Here is a 24114-nt window from a genome sequence, read left to right as displayed (position 1 = left end):
TAACCCCCACAGATATGGTGGGGTGACGTCTCACAGGATCCCGCCAGGTGGTTAAAAGCATTTTGCTTTTAATTTTGGAGCAAATTCATGGCAAAATGTGAATAAAAAAAGAAGCATGTGCTCCTGCACTTCTTTTCCGTCAAGCCCTTTGCAGGGCCAAATGCACGGGCATGAGGATAATGAAGAAGGGGGCTCATGAGCTAGACCTCACCCGGTCATTTAATTATACAAAGGCATGGGGCCCACCTGACCCCCCACAGCCTCGGGGACTGCCAACTCCCTGGGGCACTATAGTATACAAATGTGATGGAGGACCCACCTGCCCACCCGCAATCCTGGGACCGCCACCTCCCTGGGGCACTGAACAATCGAAATGTGGCAGGCCCCTCAACGACACACAGCCCCGGTGATGGCCACCTACCCAGGGCAGTAAATATAAATTAGGGGCGGGGGAGCTGTGCAGTTCCCCCACTGCCCCAGCGAACGCCACCTCTACACACACACATTATTTCAAAAACAATGCGGGGAGCCCCTATGGCTTTTACCGCAAGCCGGGGATTGTCACCTCCAAGGGCAGAAATAATATATTTGCAGGGAGCCACATAGCTCTTCTGACGCGACCTCCCTGGGGCACATACAGAATCATTAAGGGGTCCTTTGTAGACCCCCGCCCCAGGGGACCACTACCTCCCCGGGGCTAAATACTTGAAAAAGGGGGGCATGCAGCCCCCCTAGTAGAGCCGTAAATGGCCATGGGGACGGCCACCGCCAAGACCGGCTCCATCAATGTCCCTGGGGGCCCACCTCCAGTACATTTCAGTTTGGTTGGCTTGGCAAGTGCACCGTTCCCGCCAAGCTATAGCAAATGCTGCTCAGCTTCAAGTAAGCAAGAGCATGTAAAATGTTCTTGTTTACTCAAAATGGAGCAGAATTGCTTTTGGAACGAGGGAGCTGCATGTTTATCAGCTTCCTCTGTCCAAAAGCAATGAAGGCTCCTACAGGACCCTGGGTGCCCTGGGCGGGACCAGAGCTCCCGCAGTAGAGGCCTGGCCCCAGGAGATGGGGTCCCTAGGCCAAATCCAGCCCAGGAGGGGTGCTGTGTGCCCCCCTTCCTTTTCTTTAAAAAAAAACATAAAGAAGGGGCAGGACCCAGTGCAGTGGGGTCCCTGTGGCCAATAAAGGCCTTAGAGAAGGGCTGTGCAGCCCCCCCGCTCTAGAAAAAAATACATCAAAAAAAGAAAGACCGGGTCCCCGGAAATGGGGTCCCCGGGCAGAAATCAGCCATGGGATGGGAGTTTACGCAACCCCCTTTCCTAATAAAAAAAGTTTTTTAAAAAAGCCCTGCAACTCGCTGAGGCCCTGCCCCCTTTATCCACCACTTTGCAAATGCACCTCCTGGGGACCTGCTGCTTGGAAGATGAAGATCCCTTGGCTCCAGGGGGCCCTTGGTGGGCAACAAGCCCTCCTTTTACGTCCAGTAATTCCCACACTGGGGGATTGTTGAGGGGTCTTTGGAGGCCATGCACCCTTTCTCCGCCACTCTGCAAACACACTTCCTGGCACACCATTGGTTGGGGAATGAATTCCACTTCACATCTGAGGGCCTCAGGACTAAAGTGGACTTCTTCCCCCAACCATTAGTGTGCAGGAGGTGCATTTGCAGAGTGGTGGAGAAAGGGGGCGTGGCCTCTGATGACCTCTCAGCAGTCTAGCTGTGTGGGTCTTACTGGAGGTGACAGGAAGGGTAGTTGGCCCCAAGGACCCTCAAGAGCCAAGGGAACTTTCTCCCCTAACTAGTAGTGTGCCAGGAGGTGCGTTTGTAGAGTAGTGGAGAAAGGAGGCGAGGCCACCGAAAAGCTCTCATCAAACCAACTTTGTGAGACTTACTGGAGGAAAGAGAAGGGGTAGTTGGTCCCCAATGACCCTCAATAAAAAAGGGGACTTCACCCCTAACTAGTAGTAGGCCTGGAGACGCATATGCAGAGTGGTAGAGAAAAGGGGCATAACCTCTGACAACCTCTCAGCAATCCTGCTGTGTGGGACTTACTTCAGGTAACAGGAGGGGTAGTTCCGCCCCCAAGGATGTCCTTGGAACCCAACTACCCCTCTTGTTACATCTAGTAAGTCCCACACAGCATGATTGCTAGGAGGTCTTCAGAGGCCACGCCCCTTTCTCCACCACTATGCAAACACACCTCCTGGTGTATTACTGGCTGGGGGCTGAAGTCCACTTTTCTCCTAAGGGATCTAGGGGGAAAGAAGCTCTCCTGGTACCTCCTGTAAATCCTACACAGTAGGATTCTTGAGAGCTGGTTGGAGGCCCAGCCCCCTTTCTCCACCATTCTGCAAATGCGACTACTACTTAAAAAAACTATAGAAATTCACTGAAAGAGCCAAAGGTTACTGGGACGTTATAGTTAGGAATTAGCATTTGAAAAAAAACCTAGAAATTCACTGAAAAAAACAAGGGTAACAGGTACGTTATAGTTTGGAAATGAAATAGAAAAACCTTAGAAATGAATTGGAAAAAAAACAAAACTTACAGGGATGTTATAGTTAGGCTCAGGTTTCACTCGTACAAAGCCAGTGAAATTTAGCAGTTATAGTTATCAGAGCGAACTATAACTTGCAACCCCGCAATGCACTGCTTATGACCTCACATATTACATCACTTATGATGTGATCAATGGCATCACTGATTACATCATCCACACAACCACTGATGCACCCACTCACACCCCATAGAACCTTTTAATATACCCACTCCCACACAACCATTCAAAACCCCATTCACTAGCCCATACCAGTACCTATACACTCACTCACTTATTCATAGATCTATTCACACATCCACTCATATAGCCACTCACATACTGAACCAGCCACCCATAGAACTACTCACACACCTGATCACTTACCCATAGTCAATCAGACAGCCACTTACTCACCCATACAGATACACACACACCTACTCACTTACTCACACCGATACTAACATATTATCAATCACCTATACAGTTACTGATACAAGCACGCACTCACCCATACAGCCACTCTCACATTCACACACTCACCCATACAGTTACTCATATACCCCATCACTCCCCTATTCTGCCTTTGACACACTCAGTTTCTTACCCATATACCACTGACACATCCCCTTACTCACCCACACAGCCATATACACACTCACTCATCCATACAGCCCCTCACATACTCACTCACTAACCCATACAGCCACTGACTCACCCACTCACTCATCCATACTGGCAGTCACACACACTCTCATTCACTCAGACACACAGACTGCCATACAAGTACTCAGCCAAACAATCACTCACCAATACCGCCACTCACAAACCCAGTCACACGCCCATTCAACCACTTAGACACCAATTGACAGAATTATACTGACATTCTCTTAACCAGTCACTCACCCATACATTCACTGAGACACCTAATCACTCACACATACAGTCAGTCACACACCCACTGAATCATCCATGCAGGTACTCATACACCCACTGATTCCCCAATACACCTTTGTATATATATTTAACACTCAGAAACTTTTTTTAAACACTCACAGACACCGGATGATGTCATCAATGATGTCATCAGTGATGTCATTTGAGATGTCATCAGTGATGTCACTGAACAAGACCAAGCATTAGCGGAAAGTTATAGTTAGGTTCAGATTTCACTTGTACAAAACCAAAGAAATTCAGCAGCTATAGTTACCTGAGCTAACTATAACTTATGCCCCGTAATGCACTGCTTATTACCTCACATATTATATCACTCATGACATTGTCAGTGACATTACTGATGATATCATTGATGACATCTCAAATGACATCACTGATTGCATCACTAATCACATCCACAGAACCACTCACACACCTGCTCACACTCCCATGCAACATCTCATACTGCCATTCACACACCCACACAACCACTCACATACCCATTCACAAACCCATACAAATACTCATTCACCCACTCACTCATGCATAGAGCCATTCACGCATCCACTCACTGACTCGTACAAGCCCTCACACAACCAGCCACTCACCCATACAGATACTCACACACCAACTCACTTACTCATAGAGATACTAACACATGTACTCAGTCTCCTAAACAGTCACTGCAACAATCACAATGCCTCTAATAGAGCTTCTCTCACACTTACTTACTCACCCATCCAGGGCACTCACACACTCACTTACTTGCCTATGCATCCACTCACACACCCACTGACTTAGCTATGCACCCACTTATACACCCATTCGCACACCTATACAGCCACTCATACACCCTCACACTCACCCATACAGACATTCATGCACCTGCACACTCCCCCATATGGCCACTCATGCAGTCTCTCATTCACCATTTACAGCCACTCACACACATTCTCACTCACCCATACAGCCACTCATACACCCTCTCATTCACCATTTACAACCCCTTACATACCCACTCAATCACCCATACAGCCACTCACTTATTCTTACAGGCACTGACACAGCCACTCTCTCACCAATACAAAAACTCACATAACCACTCACTCATCCATACAGTGACTTGCCTACCCACTCACTCATCCAAACACCACTTACATACCCACTCACTCACCCATACAGACACTCATACACCCACTTGTTCATCCATATATTCACACACACATCCTCTCACACAGAAATACAGTTACACATACATTCACATAATCTATGTTTTAAAATAGAATCACTCATTAGTAGTACACAAAGTATACTAATTTAACTGTTGTGATACCTTAGTATATTTGTTTAACACTCAGAAACTTTCAGAAAACACTCACAGTCACTGGGTGATGTAATCAGTGGTGTCATCAGTGATTTCATTTGCGATGTCATCAGTGATGTCACTGATCACGCCATGAGTGATTTAATTTGTGAAGTCATGAGCAGTGCATTGTGGGGATATAAGCTATAGTTAGCTGAAGTAACTATAACTCCTGAATCTCTATGTTTTTGTACAAGTGAAATCTAAGTCTAACTCTAACGTCCCTGTAACCTTTGTTTTTTTTCAGAGAACATGTATGTATTTATGTCTTCAAGGTACATAGATGCGGAGTTAAGAATAGTAAATCTAAACATGCCAATATGCACTTACCTTTCAATATTTTGCCAATCAATATTTTTTCCATGATATTACTGTGCCATGAAACTCTTGTACTCTATATTCCAGAGTACAATCTTATCTATCTGCTTTGTCTTTCTCCCCTTCCCTCTTTCACCTACCCTCTCTGCATCATCTTTTCTCCCTTCTATGTCATCCTTTTTCGCTTCTCTTCTTCCTTTACTTCTAGCTGGAACCCTTCTTTCCACCCCACAGTACAATCCCTCCTTAATGAGACTTACGGATTTACAGTGAGCAAAACAAATCTGTAGCTTCAAGAAACTTCACATTTAGGGGAGAGTGGATGGGGACATATGGAAACTGCAGGATTTTAATCTCTACAGTGAACAAAAATCCCATGGCGGGCCTTAAATGGGCTTGACAACTAATGGCTTCAATTGAGCATCCCATAGTTGGTCAAGGTTCTTTGTAGAAACACAAATTACGTAGAACTTTGTAACCAATGTTGTACGGGGAAAGGGCCACTATGTAAAGAGACGACGGATGTAGGTCACCGCCAGTCGACTAAAAGCAGTTGAGATTTTAGACATTAAGGGCCTGATTTAGATATCGGCGGATGGGTTACTCCATCACAGCTTCGCGCCAACAGCGGGGCTGCCGAGGAGATGGACCTCACGCCCCAGGCGTCAGCGGGGCTGAGTGCCGAGTTGTTGCCCCTCCCTTCACTTCACCGGGAGTTTCAAAAACTGCTCGCACCTCCCCCTGTGCGGTAGACGCTTCGCGCCAACAGGGGGGCTGCCGAGGAGACGGACCACACGCCCCAGGAGCCAGGGGGACAGAGTGCCGAGTTGTTGCCCCTCCCTCCACCTCACTGGGAGGATTTAACCAACTAGTCTCTCCCGCCCCGCGGGACGCGCGCAGGCACACACCGGGCCAAGCCCGAGCCAAAAGCGGGCACGTCTTTGCCCGTCAGTGGCCGGAATAGGCCGGGCTGGGCCACCCCCCTTTCCATGACTCCAAGCCACTGTTGATCCTCTGAAAGTTACTCAGGTAATATCGATTCTGTTAGGCTTTAAAAGCTGAGGTGCCTTAAAAAAGGTCCATATTATGGGGAAAAGGAAGTGCATGGAGGGAGGGGGCGAGGGCATAAGTGTGCTGACCAAGGAAAAAAAAGCAAGGAAATTAGTCACACATGCGGGGACCAATTGCATTATGAATCGCATTGATGAACTAATTGAGGAATGTGGAGTCTTACTTACAGCTAACCCCCTTCCAAGTATGATGGTAGAAAAGGGGTGTGAAAGTTCAGTAACAACATCGAGGGTGGGCAAAAAGCAAGGCCCAGTGGTTCTCGACATGTTTGTAGGGAGGAAAAAAGGTGACACATGTAACAAAGGGCCAGACCAACAGAACGCAGAGGGGGAGAGTGAAATCCCCAACATTAACATTGAGCTAAGAGATACCTGTCCCCTTGTGATTGACCCTATCATAGTATGTAAAAATAGATTCTCTGCTTTAGCAAACACAGAGAGTTGTATTCCTATGAAAGACCACAAATTACCTCCACCTAGTGTATGTGAGTCTGATGCTCCCGGGGATGGCAAGAGCTAGTATTGGGTGGTGTGCTTGGTTTTCTTGTATCCAATGTGGATGGTCAAACTGACCTGACCTTAATGTTTCAACTACTATGCGAGGCGGTTGAGTGCATGAAAACTAAGATCGATAATCTCACCTCTATAGTGAGCAGTAGCTTATTGGACAAAGGCCACTATCCAACCTGCTTAGCAAACAAACAACTAAGGCCTAGATGTAGTTAATAGCAAATTACCGAATGGTAAATACCGAATTTTACCGATTCGGTATTCACTATTCGGTAATTGCTATGTAGGTAAAACATTCGGTAAAAATACAGAATCTGTAAGATTCGGTAATTACCGAATCTGTATTTGCCATTGATTCCTATGGGCCTTGAAGCCCTTAGGATTCCTTAGCAAATACCGATTCAGTAATTACAGAATCGGTAAATTTACCGATTTTACAAGGGGGACAGGGTGTCACTTTGACACCCTGTTTCACCCCTGTTTCTGGCTTGTGTGCCATGTGACACACATACATGCCCTTAGGGCATGTCTGTGTGCCATATGGCACAGGTGTACATGCACAGATGTGCATGTACACTGGAATTAGTTATTTACCATGGAATAGTATTCCATGGTAAATAACGATTCTGTAAGGGCCTGTGGCACTGATTACAGTGCCACCTACATATGGATTTACAGAATCGCCGATTCGGTATTTTACCGATTCTGTAAATTTACCGAATCGGTAAATATACCGATTCTGTAAATATGAGGCCCCCTACATGTCAAATCCCAAATACCAGTCGGTAACGGCCGAAATCGGCCATTACCGACCGGTATTTGGTGACCTACATCTGGCCCTAAGTGGTAAACCAAAGCTCAAGAAAATGTGACAGTGCAACGCACTGCGCCTGACAAGTGTAGGGAAAGTGGCCTGTCCGAAGCTGTAGCCCCGTATAGTGAAGTGGCCAAAGTAGAAAGGGGTTAGAGAATGCTCACAGCTCAAAAGATGCCAACCAAAAAAAGTGATGGTCCTGGGAAAATATTGCCCAGAGAAAGGAATGGCGGGCACCAAGTAAGTGATAGGCAAAACAATTATTTCATTACACCCATGCAAGCTAATAGTAAACCTGCAACAATAGTAAGGAGAGATCACCAGAGTGTTGCCAAGTTGCCTAGCGTATCCAAGATTTACATGGTGAATGTCCCGAGATTGGGCCCAGCAAAGGAAGTAGAATCAACAGATTCTTTAATAAACAAGCTATTCATTGGATAAGGCATACCAGAGGCTGTCGCTCTGTGATCAGAGAAGATATTATTAGGGCACATAGGCTTACACATCGAGGGGAGACAAATGATTGTATCGAATTGACACTTAAGCAGGCAGCCATGGTTGAAAACCTAGTCCTACTGGAGTTTAGAAGTTGTTCCCCAGATTACTCTACTATACAACTCAGACCCTCAGACCCTCAACATTAGCACGATAGATCAGCAAAATGGTCAATAGAGAAAGGTAAGGGCTGTTCGGGCCTTGAACTTAATGACTGACTAGTGGGGTCAAGTAACCAACTTGATCCATCCCAGGGCAAGGTAGTCAAAAGTCAGAGCCAGCACGTAGCTCCCGATTCGGACACTACCAGCACTTTAGTAATTCCACGGTTATTGGAAGGATTTCCACTCCCTAGGATAAGAAATTGTACAAGTGGTTCAAATGTGATTGGGATCCCTAAATCCCCTCACATTCTAGAGAGACCAGGTTCAATCCTATCTTGGAACGTTGCAGGATTGAACTCAAAAGTATTAATCCCGAAATGGGCTACCTTTATTAATTTGCATAACATCTGCCTGTTCCAGGAAACATGGCTTCTCGATCCACAATTTTTTGCAGGGTATTTAAACTTTAATATACCTGCAGAGAAGGGCGCAAAAAGGCGTCCCTCAGGGGGATTGATCATTTGGATCAAACAGGACTGAGAAATTTGTGTCAAGATACTCCCATCCAACCATAGGGACATTCAGATTGTCAGTCTCAAACAAAGGCAGTCTAAACCTGTGGATATTTATAATGTCTATGCTAGGAGCACAGGGGTAAGAAATCTGAGACCATAGCTGCCCTAGAAAACTCCTAGAAAGATATTCCACACAATAAGATATTATAGTTGCTGGTGATTTTAATGTCACATTTGAGCCTTTGTCAAGTTGTGATTGGAATCTTTCAGAGGAAGAAGATACACAATGGGGTATTCCAAAACTGGAACTTGCGCCAATAAAAAGATGGACTGAGGTTGTAATCCAGATTAATTCAATCTGTTTAAACAAAGGTCTTAAGGCAGCCAATGGTAGGACTGCGCAGGACAGGTTGGGGGAAAGCACCTACGGGAGTGGTTTGTGCCAAAGTAGAATAGATGATATCCTAGTGAGTCTTGGATTGTGGAATCATCTAGAGGATATGTCGGTTGTTGACCACTTGGAGAGCGATCATAACCCCCTATGTATGTTTCTATCCTACTGGATGCTGACCAAACCTGAAAGTAGATACAACGAATCATCCCCCCCAAATATATTTCCTACAAACGATATGCGCCATCTGAAGTGGGTGCTAATGGTAGATAAACAGGAGAATATAGATTTTATTTCCAGTAAGCTAACACATGCAACCAATGAGATGGGGATAATTCCTAGTAGCGGCCCAGATCTGGAGACTTTTACCAGGGCTCATGAAACGTTTTTTCAGCAACTAAAAAGCCTCTTCGTTAGACCATACAAGACAAGCAAGGTACTGCCCAATAATTTGCCACGCTGGTATAATAAAGAATGCAGACAAGCACGTTTTGCTTTGGGACACACTATAAAAGTAGGGCCTAGTAGTGCTGTACGTTGTGCAAGGACTGACTATAAAAATGTAATGTATACATCAAAACGTGCCTGGGATGAACAGAGGTGGCAAGAGCTTAAGGAAGCTAGTGCCCTTAAAAATTCAAAGTGTTTCTGGGGTATAATTAAGTGGGGATGTGGTGAGCAACCAGAAAAACCCGAAAACTGGGTTGCTTAGGATGACTGGGTGGCCTATTTTAAACCCCAATATGCAAAAAGTCAGGCACCAAGTATAAGGGATCAACCTACCTACATACCCTTTTTGGAAGAGGCCTTTAACATCGAAGACGTAAATCTTGCACTGGAATCTGTGGTTGTTGGCAGGGTGCTGGTATAGACAATATCCCAGCAGACACTTTTTTGCATGACAAAAAACTCTTGGGGTAGGTATATACTGCTATTAGCAAATGCAGTGGCTAAAGGAGAGCCTATCCCAGACTCAAGGAACGGCGCGGAAATAATACCAGTTTACAAAAGGGGGGATAAGTCACTCCCTGGCAATACCCGCCCGATCAGTCTGATAGACTCAATGCAAAAGATCTTAAGTAGAATGATCCAGAATAAAATACAGGATTGGGACCGAGAGCAGAACATTCTATCACATCTCCAGGCAGGGTTTAGGGCTTTCACTAGCACTGTTGATCAAGTATTGCATTTTGTAATGCTTCAGTGCAATTAGATAAGGGTAGTTTATATGCTGCCTTTATTGATTTAAGGGCAGCCTTTGACCTTGTTCCCCGCTCTACATTGTGGTTGGTCTTACATGACTTGGGTATGCCTTTGGCCCTTCTAACATTAATCATGAGACTCCATGAGCACAATTTTGCACAGATTAAGTGGGGTTCACCTGGAAATGTTACTAGCCAGTTTCCAGTAGAGAGAGGGGTACGCCAGGGCTGCGTCCTAGCTCCCACTTCATTTTCTTTGTATATTAACGACCTAGCCAAATTAATGATCACAGCCAATATTGACGCCCCAATTATAGCTGGGGCGAAAGTACCCATTTTAATGTTTGTAGATGATACCCTAATTATTTCAAAGACCCCAAGTGGATTGCAGAAAGCACTAATTATTTTTGAAGGATTCTGTACCATACGAGGCATTGAAGTAAATTTACTAAGATCTAAACTCATGACTTTTAATCAGCATAAAACTTTTAAGGGAACATTTTTTATGAATAATTTACCGCTTGAACAAGTGAGGGCATTTAGCTATCTGGGTGTAAATTTTCAACACGACTTGCATTGGAACCAGCAGACAGCGCTGGCAACGCTTACATCGCCAATTGGCTGGGGCCTTGTGCTCTGAGCATGCAAAATCTTTTACCAAGCCAATTGCTCCAGTCCTCCGAGTCTATGACGCGAAGGTGCTTAGTTCAGCCCTCTATGGTGCTGAGATTTGAGAATTTAACAAAAATGTCTGTATCTGAGAACAGGTTCCTACGCAACCTTATTAATCTACTCCAGGGTACTCCCATGTGTCCCCTCTTCTATGATTTAGGAATGAGGCCAATTAATTTTATTGCTAATTTGCGTCCGGTACTATACTGAAGGCGCCTGTGGACAACTACTGAATTAAGAACATACGCCACAGGCCTTATGGACATTATTAAGTGTGACACCTTTCATAAAATCAAATGGTTGTCTGGCATTAGGGGCATTCTTGGAGAATTAGGAATGCAAGCACTCTGGGAGGATCCTCTTAACGCTAGTTTTCCATCTAAGAGGGTTCACAAGGATAAATATTGGGAGATGGTTGCATTTAAGACTTTTAGGACAAGTGCCCCACTTTCGCTCACAGGAATTTTCTTAGACTTTAAAGATGTCATTGGCCTAGAAGCATATTGGGATGACATAACTAAGCCATTTGATAGAAAGCTCTATTTTCAGCTGAGAATTCGAAGTTTGCCAACTAGAGCATTTACATTGAGGTGGTCCCAAGGTGGAACAGCCATTTGTCCCTGTTGCCCAGCATCCATGGGATTAGTTACTCATATATTATTTGGGTGTTCAGCATACTCTGCTCCGTGCATGGTATAGCTGCGACCTATGTGTAAGCTACTAGGCACCAGGAGTGGTGTGTTAGCAGTTAGAATTATCTGCACGAGTACCATTTCTTTTGTTTACATATCAGTGGCAAAGTTTCTTGGGTGGTCTTGGACTTTAAGGAGCAAAATGATCAGTGGTTGATTTGGAAAGATATGGTTTTTATATCCTGTTTCTGTATTATATTTACCATGAAATTGTCGCATCTGCAAGTTTTTATTGAGTAATGGTATAGATTTTTTTTAAAGCAAGGGAACAGATTATTTTTTTTACTAAATGCATGTATTGTGCTTTTATGACAATAGTCGAATAAAGCTTGCTTGAACTGAACTGAATGGTGACTAATATCCAGTCTGCTGAAATCTAAATTCTATAGGATATTATGGGATTTATATTTCGGCTGACAGAATATCTGTCCCCGTTGTGACGGAGTAACCGTCCGTCAATATCAAATTCAGGCCCTAATGCTGTCTTTGGAACTCTTAACCACCAAGTACACGATGAAAGACAATCTGGATTGGTGAAAGTTCTAAATCAGAAACAATAATTATGTTACTTTTTCAATATTAATGAGCAAGCATGCCTCTCCAAAGTGTTTCAGCACTACGGTGAAAACTAATGCTGGTGGGTTACCACTTTGGTCACCTTTGCCAGTATTCCTAATTTGACATGCGCATCCAACTCCAGTGGAAGACTGTTGGTTTAGGATTTTTACTAAATCTGATGACACACAATGATACTCATAACCCATTAGACAACAAGGCTACAATAATACTTGCATTAAAGGAGAATGGCACAGAGTTGATGGACAATAAGCATTGTTGGAATAATTTAAGATTGTCCCAAAAATCTGTGGTGGATCAGCCAATCGTGCACCACAGTAGGGCAATCCTCTGTTAAAGGATTTTAAAAACAAACTGATATAGGCTAAACTTAAGAATGAAAGAGGCTGCAGGCTACAAACGACTGAAGCCTACTGGTCTCTTCCTGCCAGAGCACTAACGTGGCAAACATTTCCTTAATGCTTTCAATGCTAACTAAAGTCAGGGCTAGAAGTGAGTGAATAATTCAGCTCTGCTGGCGAAGTTTGCAGAGTTTTGCCCACTTTGAGTTCCCCACGACACGCAGACTCCCGGAAAAACTCCACCAACTACCGCGTGGCAGAGGTTTTTCTCAGATGCGGCTCACCAGCGTCAAGTTGGCAAACACGAGCGAAAATTTGCAACCCCTAGCATGATTTTCGGGTGCTAGTATCCCTCCCAGAGAGATATCTCAATGCGGGCTGTTGTGGCAGGTCAAAACCATATGCGTTGAGAAAGCTGCCTCTCAAGTAGAAAATGTACTCGAGAGGCCCTGTGGCACGCCTCTTGGTTCCATTCACACTGATTTTACAGCACGGAACAAGCTCCTGGTGCTGACAATTAGCTTGAGCAGCGCAACGTGCTGATTCCCGCCCACTCGTGGAACTCCATGGAATCTCACTGAGTTTTTATGTAACTCCATAGCATTCTGCAGAGTGAAACTCTGGGAGTTCTGCCCACCCCTAGTAAGAGCCACGTTTATTATGCAACAGGGGACGAGCACCAAACTATGCTCCATGGTTGAGTAAATTATGCAGTAAGAAAGCTTTAATTATGCGGCATAATGCAGCACATTTTCTGAGAGTCATACAAAATTATTTGGTTATTTCTACACATGGTAGCAATGCCTGGCCAAATGTGTTACCTAATTGTTATCAGTCTAACATCAAAATGCAGCAATAACCAACTGAATGTTTACCAGTCAACCTTTCAAAGAGCTTTCACTGCCTGGTAACACCGCTGCAAGTGTAATAGGTTTTGACACATTTGCACTAGAACATTTTCTTTTTCTTCCAATCTGAAAATTATGCGTCATGTGATGGATAATGTGGTAAATGCGTCAAGCCCATAATTATGGACAGACGCAGAATCACATCATTCAGTGGCCCTGACAAAATCTTAGAACCTGACTAAGTCTGTGACCCTAAATGACTATTCAATGGCATGTAAATGAAGTTGAGTGGACCATGGGATGTAATTTGTTTTTGTTCAGAATAGTAAACTCTTCTTAGCAGCTGGAGTATCTTGCAATTGTGTGAGCTTAATTTATATTTGTGTATTGTCACATCTACATGAGACTCACAAAACGTAAATTGTACTACATATACATAGCGCAAAAAAGCAACAGAAGTATCTAAAGTTAATCAAAAAGTCTAAGAAAACATCGTTGGTTGCATTAGGTATCAGAACTATGAGCCATGTTATCAAGGTGAAGTATTGCCGGTTTTTCGGCGAATTGTGCCCAGAAAGCGGCGATACTTCTAGCGCCCTATCAACAAGGGCATGCTAACGCCTGCCTCATGCTTCATACCGCCCCACTTTGCATGTCAGCGATAAACATTGCTAATGACATGCAAAGTGGGCATTTCCACGTCCAACTAGATGTAAAATGTAGTTGGCGGTGGGAACTCATTATTTTCAAGGTGGGCTGTCACAGGCGTTGGGAGACAAAAACCTGCAATAAACTTGTTTATCGCAGGTCTCCCAACGCCTGCTATTTTTTGGTCTTACCCATACTTTGCATGGGGGCGTGGATTGCAATTCTGAACCTACCCCCCATATTCACATGGCGAACATTAGCGTGCGAAAATATCGCTTGTTTTCACGCGCTCATGTTCACTATCACTGTCCATCACCGGTTTGGACATCGCCTGTTAGCTGAGCATTGATAATACGCCGCTAACAGGCCGATGCAAATCGGCGATAGACGGCGATATGATTTTGAGCGCTAAACGTATTTATCGCAATTCTTAGATAATATGCCCCTATGTTCACATGTTTTCTAAAGCATGCAATTTCACAAATTCCTGGTCCAGGTTATAGTACATGTTGTGTGCAAGCATCAACATATTTTTAGTCTCTGTTCCTAAACGTTGGCATCTACAACAATGTGAGGGCCAGGCTTTGCTCGTCTACCCCCAATGCATTGGAAGGGAGACTTAGAAAAGCCAGTAACTCCCCATAAGGTCATGTCATTGGTGCAGCACAGTCAGTACTCCACTATAAAGCTTAGTAGCCCTGAGTACCCTTTAAGGTTTCAGTGCTAAAGACATCAACGAAGCAAACAACTCCCCATATAGTCTCCCTCTCTTTTCTCTCTTCTTTGTCTCTTTTGTCACACCCTTCTCTTCTTTTTCTGATTACCTAGCTATATCTCCTCTGCGTCTTTCCATGCCCTGTGCCATTTCCAACCACTCCACTGTACATTCCCTCTCTGTGTGTCCTATTACATTTCTTGGTGTTCCGCTAGATCCCCTTTGCCCGTCTCTGTCTTTTTGCCCCTATAGCCCTCTCCATCCGTTGCACTTTCTCAGACTGCCCAAGCCTGTCTCATTCCTCTTTTGGATCCGTACCAACCTCTTCTTTTCTTCCCTCATGGATTCTCTCCTTGCATCTCATACACTTCCCATTTTCACCGCCATCTGTGCTCTGCAGGTGTCTGTCTTTCTGTACTTCCCACTCTCGCCTTTGTTACTCCCCTCTCCCAGTGCCCATCATCCCTCCATCTCATTCACTCTCTCTCTATCTGTCCCTTATTCCACTTTCCCTTTTGCTCCTTCTTCTCCCTGGGGTTTCATCCATTGTTACAGTCACATTTTCTCTCTCTGTATCCTTACATGTCACTCTAATGTGTCTTTGCCTCTCCCTGTGCTCTTACATATCACTCTAATGTGTCTTTGCCTCTCCCTGTGCTCTTACATGTCTGTGTTTCTCCCTGTGCAAGTACATACCACTACTGTGTGCCTTTGCTCTCCTTGTGCCCTTAGATATCTCTCCTCAGTGCCTTTGCTCTACCTGTGCCCTTAGATATCACTCCTCAGTGCCTTTGCTCTACCTCTGCCCTTAGATATCACTCCTCAGTGTCTTTGCTCTCCCTGTGCCCTTAGATATCACTTCTTGGTGTCTTTGTTCTCCCTGTGCCCTTAGATATCACTCCTCAGTGTCTTTTCTCACCATGTATCCTTACATATCACTCTAATGTGACTTTGCCTCTCCTCGTGCTCTCACACATCACTCTAATGTGTCTTTGCCTCTCACTGTACTCTAATATATCACTCTAATGTGTCTTTGCCTCTCCCTGTGCCCTTAGATATCACTCCTCTGTGCCTTTGCTCTTCCTGTGCCCTTAGATATCACTCCTCGGTGTCTTTGCTCTCCCTGTGCCCTTAGATATCACTCCTCAGTGTCTTTGCTCTCCCTGTGCCCTAAGATATCACTCCTCGGTGTCTTTGCTCTTCCTGTGCCCTTAGATATCACTCCTCGGTGTCTTTGCTCTCCCTGTGCCCTTAGATATCACTCCTCGGTGTCTTTGCTCTCCCTGTGCCCTTAGATATCAATCCTCTGTGTCTTTGCTCTTCCTTTGCCCTTAGATATCACTCCTCTGTGCATTTCCTTTTTCCTGTGCCCTTAGATATCACTCCAAACGCTCAGTCCATCATCCCCTTTGGTATCGCTTTGTTCGCCCTAAGTTGGCAGGGTATGCCCAGACGTGGGTCCCTTGCTCACTTTGCCACTGGATTCAAGAAAGCCTGACTGATGAGGGTTATGACCCCGAAACCGGTCCCAGGATGCTTGTTTCCGATCCAGGGAAGACATGGCTTGGCAGTTCGGGCTGGACTGTTCCTATGAGGCACCGGGTCAGACTGATTTGCATTTGGCCATGTCTGAACTGGGGTGGTGGAGTGAGCTAAAGAATGATGATGGATTATACCCAGATCAGTTGACTGGGGTGAGTGTTTGATTTGCTCAAACGCTCCGTCCAGCATCCCCTTTGGTATTGCTTTGTTCGCTCTAAGTTGGCAGGGTATGCCCAGACATGGGTCCCTTGCTCACTTTGCCACTGGATTCAAGATATTCTGGCTAATGAGGGTTATGAACCCAAAACCGGTCCCAGGATGCTTGTTTCCGGTCCAGGAAAAACATGGCTTGGCAGTTCGGGCTGGACTGTTCCCATGAGGCAGAGGGTCAGACTGATTTGCATATGGCCATGTCTGAACTGGGGTGGTGGAGTGAGCTAAAGAATGATGATGGATTAAACCCAGATCAGTTGACTGGGGGTGAGTGTCTTTGCTCTCCCTGTGCCCTTAGATAGCTCTCCCTGGTGCCTTTGCTCTCCCCGTGCCCTTAGATATCACTTTTTGGGGTCTTTGCTCTCCCTGTGCCCTTAGATATCACTCCTCAGTGTCTTTGCTCCCCCTGTGCCCTTAGATATCACTCCTCAGTGTCTTTGCTCTCCCTGTGCCCTTAGATATCACTTTTCGGTGTCTTTGCTCTCCCTGTGCCCTTAGATACCACTCCTCCGTGTCTTTGCTCTCCTTGTGCCCTTCAATATCTCTCCTCTGTGTCTTTGCTCCACCTGTGCCCTTACATATCACTTCTTGGTGTCTTTGCTCTCCCTGTGCCCTTAGATATATCTCCTTGGTGTCTTTGCTCCCCCTGTGCCCTTAGATATCACTTTTCGGTGTCTTTGCTCTCCCTGTGCCCTTAGATACCACTCCTCCGTGTCTTTGCTCTCCTTGTGCCCTTCAATATCTCTCCTCTGTGTCTTTGCTCCACCTGTGCCCTTACATATCACTTCTTGGTGTCTTTGCTCTCCCTGTGCCCTTAGATATATCTCCTTGGTGTCTTTCCTCTCCCTGTGCCCTTAGATATCACTTCTCTGTGTCTTTGCTCTCCCCGTGCCCTTAGATATCACTCCTCTGTGCCTTTGCTCTTCCTGTGCCCTTAGATATCACTCCTCGGTGTCTTTGCTCTCCCTGTGCCCTTAGATATCACTCCTCAGTGTCTTTGCTCCCCCTGTGCCCTTAGATATCACTCCTCAGTGTCTTTGCTCTCCCTGTGCCCTTAGATATCACTTTTCGGTGTCTTTGCTCTCCCTGTGCCCTTAGATATCACTCCTCCGTGTCTTTGCTCTCCTTGTGCCCTTCAATATCTCTCCTCTGTGTCTTTGCTCCACCTGTGCCCTTACATATCACTTCTTGGTGTCTTTGCTCTCCCTGTGCCCTTAGATATTTCTCCTTGGTGTCTTTGCTCTCCCTGTGCCCTTAGATATCACTTCTCTGTGTCTTTGCTCTCCCCGTGCCCTTAGATATCACTCCTCTGTGCCTTTGCTTTCCCCGTGCCCTTAGATATCACTCCTCTGTGCCTTTGCTCTTCCTGTGCCCTTAGATATCACTCCTCGGTGTCTTTGCTCTCCCTGTGCCCTTAGATATCACTCCTCAGTGTCTTTGCTCTCCCGTGCCCTTAGATATCACTTTTTGGTGTCTTTGCTCTCCCGTGCCCTTAGATATCACTTTTCGGTGTCTTTGCTCTCCCTGTGCCCTTAGATATCACTCCTCTTTGCCTTTGCTCTTCCTGTGCCCTTAGATATCACTCCTCGGTGTCTTTGCTCTCCCTGTGCCCTTAGATATCACTCCTCGGTGTCTTTGCTCTTCCTTTGCCCTTAGATATCACTCCTCGGTGTCTTTGCTCTCCCTGTGCCCTTAGATATCACTCCTCAGTGTCTTTGCTCTCCCGTGCCCTTAGATATCACTTTTTGGTGTCTTTGCTCTTCCTGTGCCCTTAGATATCACTCCTCGGTGTCTTTGCTCTCCCTGTGCCCTTAGATATCACTCCTCAGTGTCTTTGCTCTCCCGTGCCCTTAGATATCACTTTTTGGTGTCTTTGCTCTCCCGTGCCCTTAGATATCACTTTTCGGTGTCTTTGCTCTCCCTGTGCCCTTAGATATCACTCCTCCGTGTCTTTGCTCTCCTTGTGCCCTTAGATATCACTCCTCGGTGCATTTCCTTTTCCCTGTGCACTTCTCTCCCATCCTCCTTTGCCTGTATCCATCATTCTTAGATCCGTTGCTCTCTGTGCCCCCTTCTCCATCAGCCGCTGTGCCTTTCCCTCTCCTGCTGCCCCTGTCTCTTTCCCCTTTGCCTTTAACTCTTGTGTATCTCGTATCCATCACTCTGTCTCTTGCTCTATTTGGGACCTTATAATAATCTGATGATCTCCTTCCTCTTCCGGTGCACTCCTGCACCTCTCCAGAAAACTTAAATAAAACTATCACACTAAGGGGCCTGCAGGACTAACCGAAGCTACCGGCTAAAAATACATCCCTATGCCACAGCACTCTATCTCTAACCACCTCCTTGGTCACACTCTACGACCTGAGCCACCAGGCCCCTTTGAGCATTCACAAACGATAAAAAGCCCAATTCCCACCAAGTGCCACAACTATACACCCTGCCTATCACTCACCGCCCGCTGAGTAGCATGCTACCCGTCGGAAAATGCGCTTCTGAGCCTTGCGAGGTATAAGAAGCGCTATGTGAATGACGCAATACGACGCTATCTGAGCACTTCCATCCATCACTTACCCTTCTCTCCTCTGCCCCCTTCCCTCTCGCTGATCTGCCGCGCTCCTCTTTGTCATTTTGCCTCTCCAGCCCCCCATCCCCCTTAGTCTCTCATCTCCCTCCTTCAACGCCCCTCTCCCACCTTTCACTCTTCTCATTCACCCCCTCTCACCCGTCCATCTCTTTATGTCACTCGTTTATCCTTTCCTCTCAATGTTCCATGGCGTTCTCAGTGTCCCGTTACTGTTTTGATTCTTCCCTCTTTCTCTGCCCCTCCTCCTCCTGTTTGCCTTTCCCATATCCATTTGACTCACATGCAATGCTTTATTCTCCTCTTTCCTTGTTGTCCCTTTCTCACTTTTCCCTCTCCAAATGTCGCTCTTACCTCTGCGCCCTTTAGTTTCCACACACGCGGTTACTCGCACGCTGTCCATCCACTGCGTCACGCCTCAGAGGCACCATACCACGGTACCGGGCGCCACCAACTCACATGTTACTTTCTCTCAGACGCACGTCTTCTGCGCTGTAACCCCACGCGCTGCCTCCTCCTTCAGACAAAGCGCCCAGACCATTATAAAGCCACTGCTCCCCACCCTACACGCAGAGACACTGCACTGGTCACTATTATATGGATGTGGATTACAAATATGGATTATTATAATTCCCTGTCACCACAGCACTCAAGTGCCCGGGTCCACACGTGGGCAGCTCATCTAGCCATCTAGACCACGCTTTTTCTTTGTATTCTGAGACTGGTAGTCCTGTTTCTCTAATTAAACAAGGACCACAAGTCCTAGAATGAAAAGACTAAACCCAGACTGTGAGAGCGCCTAGAAGCGTGAAACTTGTCAGCTCCGGACTTCTTCACCATGAAAGACACAGAACCCTGATCTCACCCCTGCTGTCTTCCATAGAGCACCATTGAAACAGCCACCTTAACCCCACACACTGTCTTTCCTATAGCCACCCTCACCTCGCCAGATAAACTATTCACCGCCTCTTCAACAAAGACAGGAGCAGGCAGACAATAGGACGCTTGAAGAGTGGCAGGCATGCAGAGAAGTGTGAAGGATGCGAGACGCGCAGACAGAATGTGATGGGGAGACAGGCAATAGAGTGACTGGATGCCAGACAGACAAACAAAAGGATACTGAGACAGACGGGCAAGGTGACGCCCAGACAAAGAGAAGTCGAAACAAACAGGATGATGTTCAGACAAACAGGGAGCTGTGGAGACAGATACGTAGACAAATTCTGGATAAAACGGACAGACAGACGCGCGTAGAAGCAGGCATGAGGAAAGGCGAAAGGATGCCAGGGCTGCCCCTGTCTCACCCGGTTTGAAGGCAGCGGGTTTCCCAGGCTGTTGAAGAGATGAGTTGAAGCCGCCGGCTCAGAATTCGCCACCTGTTGCTCTGAGGCTCATGGCAAAGTTTTTTTTGTCCCTTGTCTTTGTGAGCAGAGCATCCCTTTAGACCTCTGAGACACGCGGAGCCCCTCCCTTCTCAGCAGGTCTGGGCTCAGCTGTCTCAGTGTGAGGAGTCACGCGGGCATGCCCGCAGTCGCACGGGTAATCACAGCATTATGCAAAGAGCACAGACACCCAGGAAGACCGAGAGCAATAGCTATACTCATGACAAGCACGCGCGAATCAATACAAAACAAAGGCACACACAAAGATAGATACCCACAGGGACGAATACAAAAGCACAGGAATTCAAACTTGGCCAAACACATACACACATACACAGGGCCTTTCCCCTCACTCAGAGGACAACAGAGGACCGCACTAAGAAATAAACACACAAACTTGCACAGGGAGACAAAAACATAGACGGGAACAAATGCACCCATTGGAAAAAAAACTTTGGTGAATCCCAGGGAGACAAAACAATCGAATGCAAGCAAATAAACATTTACACATACAAAAAGACCCAGATACTAGTCAGGGGTCTCCAAACCGGTCCTGGAGGGCCGGATCCATGCCAGAATTTTTGCATTTCCCCATTGAGATACATGTAGTAATTTTAAAAATCTGGCATGGATCCGGCCCTCCAGGACCGGTTTGGAGACCCCTGTACTAGATGAACAAATTCATGAAAATAAACGCAGAGGCAACACACCCACAAGTATGAGGAGAAAGCTAATACACCAAAAGAGAGACACACACAGACAAAAACTGTTACAAAGCAACACACAATTATCAACAGATATACATAGGAACACTGTGGCAAGTGCACAGAGGACAAACACACTTGTAGATTAATGCACATCAATAAAAACATGCACAAATAAAGAAACACTAATGGGTGGATATATAGACAAACACAAAGAAATACACAGTGAACAAGCAGTCACAAAGAAGAATGTACACTCAAAGGCATACACACATGGTGGCACAGCTATTCAATGAAAAAGGCATAAGAGTGATTTAAATGCAGGTGAGAAAAAGTGAATTATTAGTTAAAGTGGATGGTAGTCCCTTTCAAGTAATATTTGCAATATTCCTTAATCAGATGAGTATGGTCTCAATAATTTAAGCTGAGCGCCGCCCTTGGTAGCTACAGCACAAAGCAGGCAGACTTAGTTTAAGATAAATGGGTAAAGCAGTTATCAATTCCAAAACAGTTAACAAGTAGAGAACACAAAATAATAAAAATCTCACACCAATTTATTGAAATGGGGCGAAAAATCAATGAAGAAATGGACATCAAACTGGCAGCAATCTGATGGAGGAAACCAGAGACATGATTTTTCCAAGTTTTAGATGTTTCTAGTGCTGAAAAGTACAAAGCGCCTGTAAGAAATTGGGTTATTGATTGAGGGGATGAAACACTACTCAAGCAGCAAACACAATTCTTGTCAGAATGAAGTCACAAGTGATGGAGCATGATTTCTTGAAAATAAATCTGTTCAGTTTAATCTGCCTAAGAGTGTTAATTAACAAAAATTACTAACATTATTATAGAAAATATATTAAAAAGTGGAAGCAAAGATTATAAGTGTACAACGTGAAAATGTGCAGAAAGACTCGACAAAGGATTTTCCTTAGTTAAGAGAATAATAACCTGAGAAAACTATATAGTGTTAGTTGAAAAATGAAGGTGGTTGCTAATTAATGATTACCTCCTCGTTAGTCTTCCTCGCCACATGACTTACATAGTGAGCATAAGCTCCACGACAGAACCCTCCAAAGCAAAAAAAGCCTCCCACCCCCTCCCAACATGGCCGACCAGTCACACCTGACCTCTATAAGAGGCGGACCGGCCCAACCAACAGCCTGTTTTTTTTGTTCTGCGCGATTCTCTCCAGAGGCGCTGTTCAGGTAAGATGGGCCGGCGTGAGCTGGCCCTTGGGTTTTAGGGTTGAGAATCCTGCTCTAGCGGTCCCTGGTGCCCTATGCCTAAAAATCCCCCCCCACCTCTTCCTTCCCCCGGTCCTATGGGGCCGGTTAGGTGCTGCTCTAGCGTGCCAAGGGTTTACAGGGGGGGGGGGGCGGCCGGGGATGTGGGGTGTTGGTACATTCCCGTGTTCTCCCCAGGTCGTTACTGAAGGGCCCTGGCCACTGTGTGGGCTTTGGGGGTCCAGCGCTCCGTTTTGCTTTTATGCGCCTATGCGTGTGCTTGCATGACTCTGAAGTAGGCTTTAGCACTGCGTGAGTGTTTGTGCCGCTGGATCAGCTTTCGGGTTGTTTCTGCCTGACATTTCGCTTGATTTCATGCACCTCGGAGTGTTATCAGGTGCTCTGGCTTCACATTATGCCCTTGCCTGGGGCAGCGTTTTACTTTTGATTTTCAGGTCCGCGGCGCTTCAGGTAACGTCTTGTAGCTGCATGTGTCTATGTTGTTTCTGCTCTCAAGCAGTTTAAAGTGACACAGAAGATCTGTGGTGACCCCTGCGTAGACAAGCGGCATTGTTGGAAGCGCTGGCGCGGTGCCTGGCCGTGTGATTGTACACTTACTCGGCGAGGGCAGGCTCGGTCCTCCCTCGATTGTCCGCGGGTCCTCGGGGGCTCAGCTGGCCGGGTCCGGGTGCTCCCCTCAGACCGGCCTGGGCTCGGTAACACGGCGCCGGCGTTCGTAGTTTTTTTTTTCCTCCCCAACGGCCCGCGGCTGCTTGCCGTGCTGGGGTTGGCTCCCGCCTCTTGTGGGCGGGGTTGGGTTTTCTGACTGGTGCGGCCTGTGATTGCCTTGGTCAGCCGTGCTCGCCAGGGTTCCCCGGCGGGCACAGCGGTTTGTACTGCCTTCTTTGGGCAGCGGACAACGCGTCAGGCTTGTAGTCTGAGGGTCCTGTGTTCGATCCTCAGTGTGGGCATTTCTTTACATGGAAACTCTCCGTACGGCTTGATTGGTGTGGCTCATCCTGGGGTTTAGTCGCACTTCGCGTGATGACTGATGACATGTATATTTCAAAAAGATAAATTTTGGTGGTCTGTTGGTGTGCGGAAAGTCTGTTCCCGCTTCTGACTTTCCTTTCCGGGTTCCCTGTGGCCCAATGGTTGGAGCGGCGGACCTTGTGCTGCGATCTCGCCCGAGTCCAGGGTGCACTGCCCCGCCTCGGCGGGTATTGGGATCAGTTCCCTCGGCTCTGATGCTTCTGTGCTGTGTTGTCGGTACTGGGCTCGCCCTGACCCGTCAGGTTGGCGAGGTTCTTGGGCGCCGGACTCGTGTGCAGTGTGCTCGTCTGTGCTGCGGAGCCTTCTGGTCTCCTCAGGGTGGCGGGGGTTCAGTCTCCTCTTCTGTCACCGTCTGCGGGGTCTCCTGGTTTTACTGCGCTGTCCCTTCTGGGGGTCCTTGCGCGGCGGGTTGCCATGCCCCCTCCTCGCCTCGTCTCCCTCTCGGGGGCCCCGGGGGGGGGGTGTGGCCCGATGCCTAATGGTCCACGGTCCTGGTGTTTCCCGCCTCGGTGCCTATTCCGTTCATGGAGTCCCGTTCGGCTGCTCTGGGCGTTGGCCTGCTTTTTCTCCATGGGATGCTTGGCCTCCACCTTGGGGGTGTCCGGGAGTGGTCGCCTCGGTGGGAGTGCCGGGATGGGTTCCACGGCGGCATTCGTACGAGCGCCTTGA

At 46.7% G+C, this 24114-nt stretch overlaps 1 protein-coding gene across 1 annotated transcript in view; it reads right to left on the bottom strand.

Annotated features, from left to right (window-relative positions):
• The window catches only part of GNG8 (G protein subunit gamma 8), a 131148-nt gene extending 110660 nt beyond the window's left edge, over positions 1 to 20488 (bottom strand). Inside the window, exon 1 of the mRNA XM_086936738.1 lies at positions 20385 to 20488. The gene's annotated coding sequence lies outside the window, so the exon portion shown is untranslated. The remainder of the gene's footprint in view (positions 1 to 20384) is intronic.
• Between the last annotated feature and the right edge of the window lie 3626 nt (positions 20489 to 24114).

This window comes from Lissotriton vulgaris, chromosome 9 (genome assembly GCF_964263255.1).
Source record: "Lissotriton vulgaris chromosome 9, aLisVul1.2, whole genome shotgun sequence".
NCBI classification, from domain to species: domain Eukaryota; kingdom Metazoa; phylum Chordata; class Amphibia; order Caudata; family Salamandridae; genus Lissotriton; species Lissotriton vulgaris.
This window is presented reverse-complemented; position numbering and strand designations above follow the sequence as displayed.